The sequence below is a fragment of the Lonchura striata genome, chromosome 4, assembly GCF_050655825.1.
Source record: "Lonchura striata isolate lonStrDom1 chromosome 4, ASM5065582v1, whole genome shotgun sequence".
NCBI classification, from domain to species: Eukaryota; Metazoa; Chordata; class Aves; order Passeriformes; family Estrildidae; genus Lonchura; species Lonchura striata.
The window spans coordinates 74,005,224-74,018,379 of record NC_140706.1 but is presented as its reverse complement, the minus strand read 5'-3'; the positions used below and the strand labels follow the sequence as shown (position 1 = coordinate 74,018,379).

Here is a 13,156-nt window from a genome sequence, read left to right as displayed (position 1 = left end):
ACGAGGTTGTTGGACATTTTTGTGCTGTTTTCCTGCACGCAGAGTCTGGTGCAGACAGCGTGCTGAAGTTTTGATAAGATAACAATAAAACAAGAAGCTGAAGAGCAAAAAAGTCCTGTGCATCTCCTTTTCCTGACACAGAGCTGCTCCAGGAGGGTGTCCCCTGCCAGGAGATCCCAACTTGGATGGGTGCAGTTGGTGAGTTATCAGATGGTTCTTGGTCAACCTGTTCCTCAGTGCTTCAGGTTCACGGGGCTTCTGAACTCCCAGCACCTATGGCTGCGATTAAAGGCAGAAGCTTTTTGCCTTTGTATGTGAAAAATAGTTTATCTGGTTTTGTTCTATGTAATCCTGAATTTTGTATGCTTTTTTTCTTCTGTGAGTCTAACACCTTGAGTATAGATTTGAATGGCCATATGAAAATTTTAAGTCTGTTTGAAAAAGTCCAAAGACCTACCCACCCAAATAAAACTCCTACCCAAACCACATGTGAAGCAAAGAACAAAATCAAGAAATAAAAACCAGACCAAAACTTTGATTTCTGTAGCTCATGATAAAATTACATCTCTCTTTTGAAAGTGCATTCCCATCAGTGTAATAAGAGTCTATTTTTCCATACAACTTCAACACCCCTCAGCCTCAATTTGCTTAATTTAATGTAGCTTTTAAGTTGCACTGAGCTTTAGGGAAAAAAAAAAAACCAAAAAAACAACAACAAATCAAACCCTCTCTTTATATTAAACTTCAAAGTGGTTATTTACTTTAAACTGTTATATTAAAAGGACTCCTCAGAAGGGTACTCATCTGCTTCTGGACACCTGGTTAACATTAAGAACAGTTTACCAGAGTTTTGTGTGGGGATCCAGAGCTTACTCTGAGAATTTAATCAAACATTTGGCCAGCCTTACACGGGTAGTTGAGCTAGGCACACAAATGTCCCTCAGCAGGATTATGGCAGCTCTCTCTAAGAATGCACACAGCTTTCTTTTTTACATCACAGGGTTTTGTAGCACTTTTTAATAATAAATATTCCTCCTCTCTGAAGGTGTTGCTTTTTACAGCTAGAGCTTTCAGATCAGCATCATTTCTTGGCAGTGATTGCCAGTGCTGTGGTTTTAATAAAACAGCATCAGAGGATCATGTTCTGAAGCATATTTTGTGAAGTGAAATGGTGGAGGCATATTCTGCACAGACTCTTGTTTTCTAAAACTTGACATTTGTAGAAGTTATTTGAATAGTTTGAATGAGCTTACTGATCCATTCACAAGGACTTCTTGTCTCATCTAATGTGAGGGATATGTTTGACAAACCTGATGGGAAATAAGTTTCAACCTAAAGGAACTAGCAGGTTTTTGTGGGGATTTTATTGGTTTTTTTTGGTGGTTTTTTTGTTTTGGGTTTTTTTTCCTGTGATGAACTGAGGGACTAAGTAGCATTGTTCTTACTTATTTTTTGAACACCTGTTACATAAGAAACGAAGGGCTAAAAATTTTCTTTTTACTTTTTTTTTTTTTGGTTGCTTGTTTTCTTTGCTTTGGTTTTTTGTTTGTTTGTTTTGGATTTTCTTTACTCATAGAACAATTCACTCCCTAACAACTTCCAAATAATTTTAATGCAGGTGTTGGGAAATGTCCAATTAACTGGCACATACATTTCATGTGGTTGCTAGAGCTTGTTTTCTCCTTTCTTCCTATCACCCAGGTACACATTGCAGAATGTTTTGTATAAATAACAAATAGCAATTTTCAATTAAGGATGGGGAGGAAGAAAGGAGAGAGAGGACCACATATTTTGTAGATATTCTGAAAGTCTTGTAAAGTTGTCTGGTTGTGATTGAACTGTATTACTGCTGTGAAAAAAGAAGGACACGAGGTCATAGGTGCTGAGCTGGATTGCATGCAAGTGAAGAGATATAGATGCATCCACCACCATGACATAAAGCTGACACTCTATTCTTTTTTTATAAATACAAAGCAAAGTAGAGCTGATCAAGTATCACAAGTGACTCATAAAATGAAGTAAGAGTATAAAGGCAGCGAAAAACATCTGTAGAAGTCTTTGGAAATTTTATGTGATAATTTCAAACTCTACTTTTTTTTTTATTTATTATTTTATTTGTTTCTGTAAAGAGAATAAAATGATATGTGCTTTTAACCATCTCAATTTAAGTAAACAAGTAAAATCCAGCCTACAGCTGATTTTGGTGTGAATAGCCATAATCAAAATATATACAGTCAAGGTAAATTTTAAACAATGTGTACTCACTGTTGTTTATTTTCATTTTCTAGTGTAGCTTTATCATTTCCCTGTGTTACTTAAACTGTTCTTGTTTTTCTAAACTGGCATCATTCCTCCAAACTTGCTTTAGGCTTGGCTCTTTCGGATTATTCCTGACTTCCTCAAATATTCTCCATTTTTAGGAGATGCCACTAATGTTTGTTCCTTTACTTTCCAGGGAGTTGAAGGTATTTTCAGAAATTGTCTAGATAAAACCTAAATGTCAGCTTCTCTACAGCAGTCAAGTACCAAGTTCAGTGGGAGTTAAGAAGACAGAAATACCTTTGGAAACAGGGGCTTAAGTGCCTTTTCCTATCTCAAGGAAAAAAAGAGGCAAAGGCTTCTATTATTTGTGCTTCATAAACACAGATGCACTTTGAGTATAGCAACTGTAAGTCTATAGAGCCTGTCGGAATTTTAGTTTTGCATTTGCAGCACAAAACCCAAATATATCTCTTTCACAAACAATCACAGGCAATAAACCCCTGAATGGTGTGCACTGTGCTGCAGGTGGTTTCTGCTGGGATTAAGTGCTCTTTGCTTGTGCTCGTGCGTGTCAATGTGGCTGGGGCAGAAGGATCTTTTCCCCTTCCTACCTTGTTGCCTTTGGTAGTTGTGATAGAGCAGATCTTCAGAGGAATTGTAGGGTAACCACAGCAAGGCAGCATGTAGCCATTTGCCTTTTTTCTTCCTCTGGCTCCTTTTTGGAGACCTCTGTGGCAAAAAGACCATTATTTGTAGTGAGATCTCTTCTGGCTTGAGTCAACCCTTTGTTGTTGCAGTGTCTTAACCCAGCAGCACCTTGATCCCAGGTTTGACGTTAAGCTTTTTCTCTTGAAAAAAATTGCAAATGTGGCACAAATCTTCACTGTTTGTACTCGGAGAGCCCTTGTAGTGGCAGACCAAATGGCAGAAATAGCACTGAGCACTGCTGTAGGCTGTCCTGCAGATTCCAGCCACGCAGCGTTTGGCTTTGACACCATTCCTCCCTCAATGGATGAAGTGACAACAAACATCTTCAAAGCAGTTTGCTTTGAGTTCACTCCTTTCTGCTGAGTTTTAGGAGGGTGCCAAAAGGGGATAGAGCAATCCACCTCTTGGGATTAATATGTTATATCACATCTGTCTGCCTAATGCAGAGGAATCTCTGGTAATGTAAAGTGCCTGACACTTCAAAGGCAGCTAGAAATCACCCGTCGAGATATTTATAGAGTCCTTCTGCAGGGAGATGTCTTAATGTCTCCAGATCAGTAACTGCCTGAGATCTGAAGCAGGACAAGTAATTCTGGTTTTATTAGCCATTCCAGTGCCTCATTAATACTTTTTTTTTTCCTCTGATTGGTCAGAGGAAATATGCAGGAAGGCACTACCTGTAGGTAAATTGACTCAGCATCACATGGCAGAGAAAAGTGTGAGAGGCAGACAAGCAGGGGAGGGTTTGCTCCACAGGGCAGGAGCACAAAAAGTTCACACCTTGAAGTTCACTGGTGTCACTGAGCTGAGCCTGGCTGCCCAGACACAGCCCAAGCACTCAGAGATTCTGGCATGCTGCTTTTCCAAACAGATCCAGCTGGGAACAGAGTCCTGCACTGCCAGGCTGGAATAAGTGAGTCGACATAGTCAAAGCTTGTAGCACTCTGCTCCACGCTGGGGAATGGTTTGGAAGTAGGAGACTGTCAGAATCTGTGCTATTGATGATCCCAAAATTGCAGAAAGTCTCTGTGTGTCAGCCCCGCTGCCAAAGCAGAAGCCATAATTGGTCTGTGCTGGTTTCCAGGTTGTTTATTCTGTTGATCTCTCACATGTTCTGCTGCCCTGCCCAGCTCTGTCCTGCAGGGCAGCGTGTGGGGCTCTGCCCTCAGTGGGATGTGACAAACATTAAATACCAGAAACTCCCTGGGCTGGATTTACAAGAACGTGCCAATATCTGTCACCTACGTTGGACAGTGTGTCCCCAGCCTGAACCAACAGAAAAATTTATAGGGCAGACACTGCAGTGTGAGTTACCTCCCCTTCAAGCTTTAACCACTTGACTTCACCAATGAGGAGAGATGTACATGAGAAGATATAAGTAAAAAAAAATTGCTAGAAAAAACCCAAAACAACCAGCAACCACTTGGTCCTACGGAGGAGATGAGCCAGGGAGAATTCTGAGATAATAGCCAGCAGGGAAACACCAGGGAATTATCTCAGAGGAATTAAGGGGTGTTCCTGTGGGAAGGTGACACAGCCAGCAGCCCAGCTGAGGTGCTTTTACACCAATGCACACAGTATAGGCAGCAAACAAAAATCCAAAAATCCTAAATCCTCCTTCCAGGGGAGGAAGGAGAGGATATACTATATAAAAGGAGGATGCTAAAACTACATACTACTTACTCTAACATAACTTGTGACCCTCTCTCTTTGTCCAGCCCCAGGTGGGTTGGATTGGCCACCAGGCTCAAACAATCCTCACCAGAATCCAACCAAGCAACCACCCCAGGGAAACAATTCTCCAAACACATTCCACATAGGAAAAACAAGGAGCAGAAATAGAAATTGTTTTCTCTTTCTTTCTCTCTGTGCTGCTCTATGAAAAAATCCTGAGAGTGAGAGAAATGTGCTTGCCACACATTGGCATGGCTCAGTAGGGACAGGCTGATCAAGCTGAAGGGAAAGAAGGAAATTAGGAATAGAGAGTAGAAGCTGGCACAGGTGCCCTGGGAAGAAAATAGAGATGAAGTACAGTACAGGGAGGGGGTGAGGAAGGCCAAGACAGAGGTGGAACTGAACCTAGCAGCACACACCCCATTAAGGCCAGGCTAAAGGTCATTTCCAGCACTGGTTTCTCTGCTTAATTGCAGCTTGCAGTCAATTTTAGAGGAGGCCAACAGGCAAGGGAGGTGGCAGTCTGATTAGCTTGGGACTAAGCACCATGTCAGTCACCAATCTAAGATAACAGGGCAAGAGCACCCCTAAAACTGAGGTTGAATTTTACACACAGTGCCTGTGCTTCCCTCTCACAGTGATGCAGCATGGTGTCCCTGCAGCTGTCAGAAATCTCTGCCTGCTGCAGCACAGTTTTGGGGAATTAAAGCCCACGTGCATCCCCCTATCCAGATGTCCTTTTGCTTTACTTACACTGAAAATGTTGGAGATGCAATAAAAGTTTATCTCCCTGCTGATGAAGATTTAGCACAATATCAACATTTATTCTAGCAATTCAGGGCTTGGCGGGCATTTGAAATTAGCTCTGCAAAAAGATGATGCTGAGATTGCCGTGCCTGGAAGAACTGAGGGTAATTCTGGATTTGTGTTTGTACCAATCCAGAGTGATGTTCTACCAGCTGTGCAGTGTAGTGCAGCTGTATTTTCTTTGGGTGGCTGCACATACCTGTGTTATTGCTGCAGATCTCTCTTCTCATTTTCTTTTGGACTGGCACCAGAAACTGATACTGTGCTAGTGGTAGTAGTGATATCACCTGTAAGAAGGATACCTTGGGCTGCAGGCTTTTTTTTAACTGAATCACATTACTTTCACAGTCTACAATTTGCCCTTAGTCTAAAGGTTGTTTATCATCCACCCTGGACTCTTTTAATCTCATTTTTTTGGCCCAAGTAAATATCAACTTAATGATTTTTTTCTCTTCTCTATACGAACATAATTTTATATTTATATACATATATATGTATTTTCTTAAAAAAAAAAAAAAAGGAAAACTTTTTATTTTGTTGTAGTACTTCCTCAAAATTACACTTTCAAATACTATTTTTTTTAAATCAGGTTTAGCTAATGCAAAAAAAAATAATTTTTTTTGTTTATTTTTAGGACAAGACACAAATAATTATAACTTAGGCAAATTTAGATGCAAACCAAACCAGAGTCTTCCCACCAATGCATTCCCAACTTGGTGTTTGAACTGTAGTTCATGTGGAGGAGAAGCAGCTTTGCTTTTCTTACTCGTAGGCTAGTGCATAGCAACATTCAGAGAAAATCTCTCTGTGAGAGGTGAGGAGTGCTGAACCATTATTTTGGTATTCAGATGTCATGGATCACATTGTCTTCTTTAAGGAGAAAGGCTTGTAAGCTTTACTCTCATCTTTGCCTGCTGAACTTTTAGCTTTTGGGTCTCAATTATTTGCTATTCTGTAAGCTTGCATGAGTTCTGTAAGCTTACATCATTGATGCCATTCATTAATTTGTCTTTCAATGAATTTAGCTGCCCTGTTGTCTCATCTCAAGCCTTTTACAATGTTTTATGGCTGAGATGAAAGCATCAGATTGAAGATAACCATTATTTAAGGAGTGTCATCATTAATTCATTTTTCCTTTTTAGCTCTGTTTGCCTAAAACTTGCAATTATACACCCTTGCTAGGGGAAAAAATAAGTATTTATTTCTAAAAAGAAAGCTCCAAAATTAAATTTATCTTTTTGTGATCCACTTTGTCCACTTTGAAATAAATGTTTTGGGCTTTGCCAATCCAGATTTTTCCTGATTAATTAGTTGCTGTCATCTTTGCTTTCTTGGAAAGAACCCGAGTTTCCAGTTTGGTGGCACATGGATGTCTGATTGAGCAGTGGTGTTGTGGAGGATCTTACAGGCTAGAATTTCTGGTCAGAATTAATGTCTTGCCATACTAACTAGTGGGTCGCCTTCAGCTAGAGCAGTGAATTAGGAAAAGCATTGTTGAAACCTGCTTTTCTTGGAGTAAAAACCTATGGCTTGTTCAGGTGCACCAAAATACAATCAGATAAATTCATATTTCTATACACTGGAACTGCTTCACCCAAACTAAACAATAATATTGCATTTTAAGCTTCTTTAGCTATCTGTTGTTAATTTAGAAGTAGTTCATTGGGACACAGGTTGTATGCTGGGATGACTAGACAAAACAGTGACACTTCTAAAAACACCTTTCAAGTGAAAGTGTGGGTGTTTCTCTTGTCTTTTGAGACAGTTTCCTCCTTTTTTAAACTAAAAATTTCACTTTAGATGAAAGTTAAATGGTTAAATCACTGTAACAGCACTGAAAAAAATGACTCACTTTAGGGTATTCCTGAATACATAAATACAAATGCGAAAGGCCCAAGCAACAATTTTAATGCCTGGATGGTATTTTTGAGCTGAACAAAGCAAGAACATATGTAGGTGCTCATGGTGGTGATACACTGCAATGGGATAAAAATGAGACTTTTGTAAAGGAAGCACTACTCCCATATTTTGTTCCTCAACAAAGATTTATGCATCAGTGTCTACACACAGCTCCATTACAAAATATGCTGATTTTTCCTGTCTGATCTGCCTCCTGCTAAGTTAAAGAGGCAGCTTTAAGGTCAGCATACAAACCCCTCATACTATATACATTTATTTAATATCTTTATTGCTAAAATCTACCTACTTTTCTTAATTCTTTTGGTTGGAAGAAAGTATCCTGAATAAAATTCTTCTCTCCTTCTGTCTAATAGAAACAAATTCTGAGGTTCTCTTGTTTAACAACTGTGCAACCTCTTGCATCAAGATTAAACACTTTGTTTTGTCCCCAGGCAGTTGTATATTTATTACTCTTGAGGCAGTGCTATTTGAAATAAATGGAATTGAAAGATCCTGAGAAATGGTTTCTGAAATACATATATTGAGTTATTCTCTCCTATGTGAGCACAAAATGCTTCTGATGCTTCTCCCTGCACCCTTGCAAAGGAAAATAGCTGATATAAAAATATCACATGATGGGGGTGGTGAAAAGGTAAGCATTTTTATCTTCAGTCACTGAGGCATTTTGCTGCTTATTGTCCTGAAAATAATTAGGTTATCTTTATGAAATGTATTACTATTCACTAAAGATAACATAGGTAAGGGCAGAATAAAGGACAAAATAAAAGATGAAAGGAAAAAGTCTCTCCTTTTCTGCCTCAAAAAGTACAATATGAAAGCAAAAAAATTAATCCATGGCTTGGAAGTAGCGTTAAAAACTTGTCAAGATTCAGATATATATTTTGGGCTGGTGACAGGGTTTATCTCTTCTCCCTGATCAAAATAATAAATGCTCACCAAGAGAAAAAGTTCTTTTATGTTATAAGGAAAACAATTTCCATGTAGCTTTTGTGTGTGTATACGCATATTCATAAAATATGGATTAGCAGCACTAGGTATTCAGCTAAGTAAATATTCATAAAATAAAGGTGAAATGGATATGCATTTCCCAATAGAGAGTAATAAGCATATTTTGATTTCTTAGTAAAACATCAGACTAAGGGGAGAGAAAGCACTTTCTTTTGCCTGGACATGTTTTATTCCTCATTCTCATTGTGTTGATCCTGCTGGCAAAGATTTCCTGACATTTTGAATAAACAGTATTGCAAATATTGCTAAATGTGGAAGAATCAGGTCTATGGCTTAAAACATAAGATAAAAAGACATTTTGGATTTTTTTTTTTTTCTTTGAGTCTAGCTTTTGTCTTTGGGGTACATTAAAGTTGCATATTTAAGGGTTTTTTTTAATATATATGACAGAGAGAGATATGACTTTTTTACTAAAAATCTTATATTCTCAGAAGTGTAGGTTCTGGAGCCTTGTTAGCAATATGTGCTAACACCTCTTAGAGGACTCAATAAATAAGATATGTGCTGCAGTCATGAAGTGTATACTTGTAGGTATTCCTGCAGTACACATGATCATTTAGGGTAATAGAATGGAACTGTTTCTGAATAAACTGAAAATTAAGTGGATGTTCTAAAGCCCTACCTGAGAGGTCTCAAGAACAGGTCTATTTCAAACAGCCTGTTGAATCAGGGAAAAATTCCACATTGGTATGCAAACAGGCAAAAGTTTAAAAAAAAAAAAATAAAATCCTTGAAGTAAAATGGAGTGTAAATAGGGTTTGTTTTTTCTTGTTTTTGTTTTTGTTTTTTTTTTTTGTATTGATTTTATTTAATGCCTAAAGATTTAGCTTACGTTCCTGTGTTCCAGAAACAGAATGTTTCAAACCCAAAGTTGAAGAATATGTCTTCCTAGAATTAGTATTTGATAAAAAATATCAAATGGAATGTTTGGAATGAGTCTCATTCTTTATTTCTGGTGATATTGATTCTTTGTTTCAGTTGGGCCTGTTTGTAAAAACTGTTTCACCTAAAAACTATGAGGGCTTTGTTCTACTCATTTTATGGGCTTTGCTGATTTATGCATTTATTAATGCATGGGCTATGTGTGTTCAGCAGTGTAATTTCTGTGTGGTCATTGCCAATAAGGAAAATAAAAGCAAAACTGCTATTGTCAACTGGCATGGAGCTGGGGTGAGCCAGCAAATAAATGGTATGTATTTAAAGGGTATTTTTTTTAATTTTAGAGCTCTTAGAGGAAAGATGAACGTTGTCATATAGTTTGAATTATTTTTTTTTTTATAAATTAGGCCATCATCTGCATGGCACTGATCATTTTCACATGCTGAATAAATTAGAACCACTATAAATGATGGCAGCAATCTCCACTAACAGAGCTTGTTGATACCTGCTTGTTGGAGTCTATTATTTAAAATAATTCCTTTGGCTTTGTCAATGTTTACACAGGCCAGCATCTTTAATGTTGATTTAAGGTTATCTCTATGTTCCATAACTAGAATACAGAACATTTTTATTGATTTCTTAGCCACACTCTTCTACTTTACTATCCATAAATGAATTTTGATTCATAAAAGAAAAACCCTGGGAGTCAAATGTCAGCTATCATCCAATATATTGCTCTCTGGTGCAAGTAAAATAGTCTGCATCTCATCTTGAAAATATAATGCATGTAAGTCTTCCCTGAAAGAATTTCAATAAAATATTGATGTAAGCACTTTTTTTTTTCTTTTGTTTGATAAGGTATTTTGAAGATATGGACAACAGCACAAAAGAAAGCCTGGAGTCAATTCCATTTCACATTTCGTATTTTTTTTGTTTTTTAGCTTTTCCACAAAAGGTAGATGTTTTATTTGTGTTAAAATACTCTGTGGTATTGTTTTGAGTGATCTGTCTTAGTAGATTTTGTGCTGGGAGTTATGATCAAGCTAGCAAAGCCTAATAACAAACAAAACAAGTGCTGCACACCCTCCTCTGGATATCACATTTGTTACTTATATCACATTCAGGTGCTTTTAAAGAATGTGTTTCCACACAATGCTTTTAATTTTTTCCTCCTAAGTGTGTGGCTTGCTAATATGTGTTATTAGAATGTTTTGTTCTGTTTAAAGACAAGGTGGTAATTCCATGAACAATCTAACCTGATTTTCTCTTCATCCTTGACAGTCTGAAAACAAAGAAAGGCAGCTCATAATAAGAAATCTGATGCCACCTGGAAAATTTGGACACCATAGAAGCTAGAAAAATAACACCTAGGGATTTACACACTTGGAAAAAATGTGTTGCAATTGATGTGGGGTATTTTTGTGTTTTTTTTTTTTTTTTTTTTTTTAACAGAAATCCAGATAATTGACACGTGTAGTGCTCCCCTTGCCCACTGATGAAGTCTCTCCATCAAAGGTGGGTGCAGTGCTTCTCCTTTTCCTGTCACCTGGCACCTCACCTGACAGAAATCAGGTGATTGCACTTCATTCTTTTAATTCTTTTGCAGAAAGCAAAGGCAAACAGTGTGATTTTTTTGTGGAACAAATTTTAAAAAATGGTGCTCACTAGCATTGCAGTGAATATCAAATGAATATATAATAACAGAACATTAGGAAACAATTAGAAAAAGTGCCTAGACATTATTAATTCATGCACTATTCATTGTACCAACATTGATCGTGTGAAAGAAGTGTGGTGTTAGTTACATTTTAATCATTCAGTGTTGAAGAAGGACTAATTATTTTCAAATAGCCATGGGAAGGATCCAGTTTTATAAAAAAATCATGGAAGGTCTAATTTACTCCCGCAGCATTTTAATAGGGGAAACATATGGCTGCCATTATTTGTAGGACAATGGAGGATATCACAGCAATTGCTCACGTTTCAACTCTTACAAAGAAGGTGGAGGTGCTGCTGCCCTCTCAGGAGGCTGTGTTCCTCACCATCCACAATAGGGCTGGGCATTGTGTCCCTTCCAGAAATCCAAATGACTTGGATTTCTTCAGTGCTTCAGGAGAGTTCTGGGGAATGAGAGCAGCAGGACTGGGGTCAGTGAGGGGTGTGCCTGCAGTGGATACAACTGGACCACAAAGGCAGTAGGACTGGGTGCATCCCTCTCCCTGCTGCCCTTTTCCTCCACTGGGGAAGGAACTTAGGGGCTTCCAGTCCTCTCTGAGAAAATAAGTTGCACATATCTCCTTGGAAAATCCCCTCTGATCTTACACAGGGGTATGCCTGAGAGGAAAACTGAAAGTTTGGCACCTCCTTCATAAGAAAGTTTCTTGGGTTGAGGCTTTCTGAGGATGCTCAGGTAAGTGCTCAGGGATTTAGAACCTGATGAAACAGTTGAAAATTAGAGAAGCAGACACTGACGTGCTTCATGGCCAAGATGCCCAACTCCAAACCCATTTGTGTGCAGCACATTTCTCTCCCTCTCAGGATTTTTCATTGAGGTGCACGGAGAGAAATTAAAGAGAAAACAATTTCTATTTCTGCTCCTTGTTTTTCCTATGTGGAATGTGTTTGGAGAATTGTTTCCCTGGGGTGATTGCTTGGATTCTGGTGAGGATTGTTTGAGCCTGATGGCCAACCCAATCCAACCCAACCCAATCCAGCCCACCTGGGGCTGGGCTCTCAGAGAGGGTCACGACTTGTGTTAAAGTATGTAGTTTTAGTATCCTCCTTTTATATAGTATATTAATGTATTTTAGCATAGTTATAATAAATAAATAATTCATGAGTCAGTCATCATCATTTCTTCCCATTGGGTTCCCCTGCATTTACAATACATTTGTATATTTTTTACGTGATAGCTCCTTGGTTTTTGTTCTCCCTTCCTCCCTTCTCTAGGCAAAGTACCTCATCAATGCTTCCAAATGGAGAAGTGGATCTCTAAGCACTTCTCTGCTACCCAAATGCAGCTCTGAGAGCTTTTCTTCCTGGAGTGGCATCCTCATGGGTGGGGCTTGGTGGGCTTGCTTTGAAAATAACACTCACTTTATGTCTCACTCTTATTCCTGTATCTTTCCATAACTTGTGGTTTAGGAGACCTCAGAGCAATTGTAATGGTACAGTCAAAACACAGAAGGACAGCTGGGTGATGAGTATCAGTAAGCTAAATCTGAGATTATTTAAATGGTAAATTCACTTTAAATAAATTATGCCTGGGAAAAGCCCAAAAACATGGGTTTAGATCAGTGTAAACAAAGCCTGCTGTAGCTTTTTGCTTTATACTTTGTCTATTTTGCATGTTAGAGAAAAGTAAAGATCAACCTGTAAACCATAGCAACATACAGTTAGTAATGTATCAGGTTTACTTTTTTATATTGTCTTTTTTGTAACCTCTGGGTTTGGTGTATTTATGTTACTTGGGGACAAAAATAACACATATTTTCTGTGTGTGGATTGGTTGGTTTAAATTCACAAAAAAAAGCAACGTGTACTTGCTTTGGTATTGGCCTCCGAGTGGATGCTTTTCATTATATTATCTTCCTCAGTTTCATATAGCATTGATGAAATTGAAAATCGGTGACCTGACAAAAGCAAAATAATACAGCATGAAAATTGCTACCATGATTTCATGCTGTGTTAATGCAAGGATGTCATTCCTGCTTCAGAATAATAACAGTGTTTTGCTTCTGAACTTACAGCATCTCTCTCTCCCTCTCTTCCTCTGCCCACCCCTCCTTTTCCTTTTAAAGAGAATTGATGCCACAATGAAATTCTTTTTAATCACATATATTGGTTGTTTGTTAGTGAGTAACCAGTGCTAACAGGTAATTTTTTTGAAGCAGAGAGT

The 13,156-nt window shown here is 38.2% G+C and overlaps 1 long non-coding RNA gene across 1 annotated transcript in view; it reads left to right on the top strand.

Moving 5' to 3' along the window:
- The window catches only part of LOC116183587 (uncharacterized), a 30,608-nt gene extending 18,675 nt beyond the window's left edge, over window positions 1-11,933 (top strand). Inside the window, exon 4 of the long non-coding RNA XR_014954981.1 lies at window positions 142-11,933. This is a non-coding gene — a long non-coding RNA (uncharacterized LOC116183587). The remainder of the gene's footprint in view (window positions 1-141) is intronic.
- The last annotated feature ends 1,223 nt before the right edge of the window (window positions 11,934-13,156 follow it).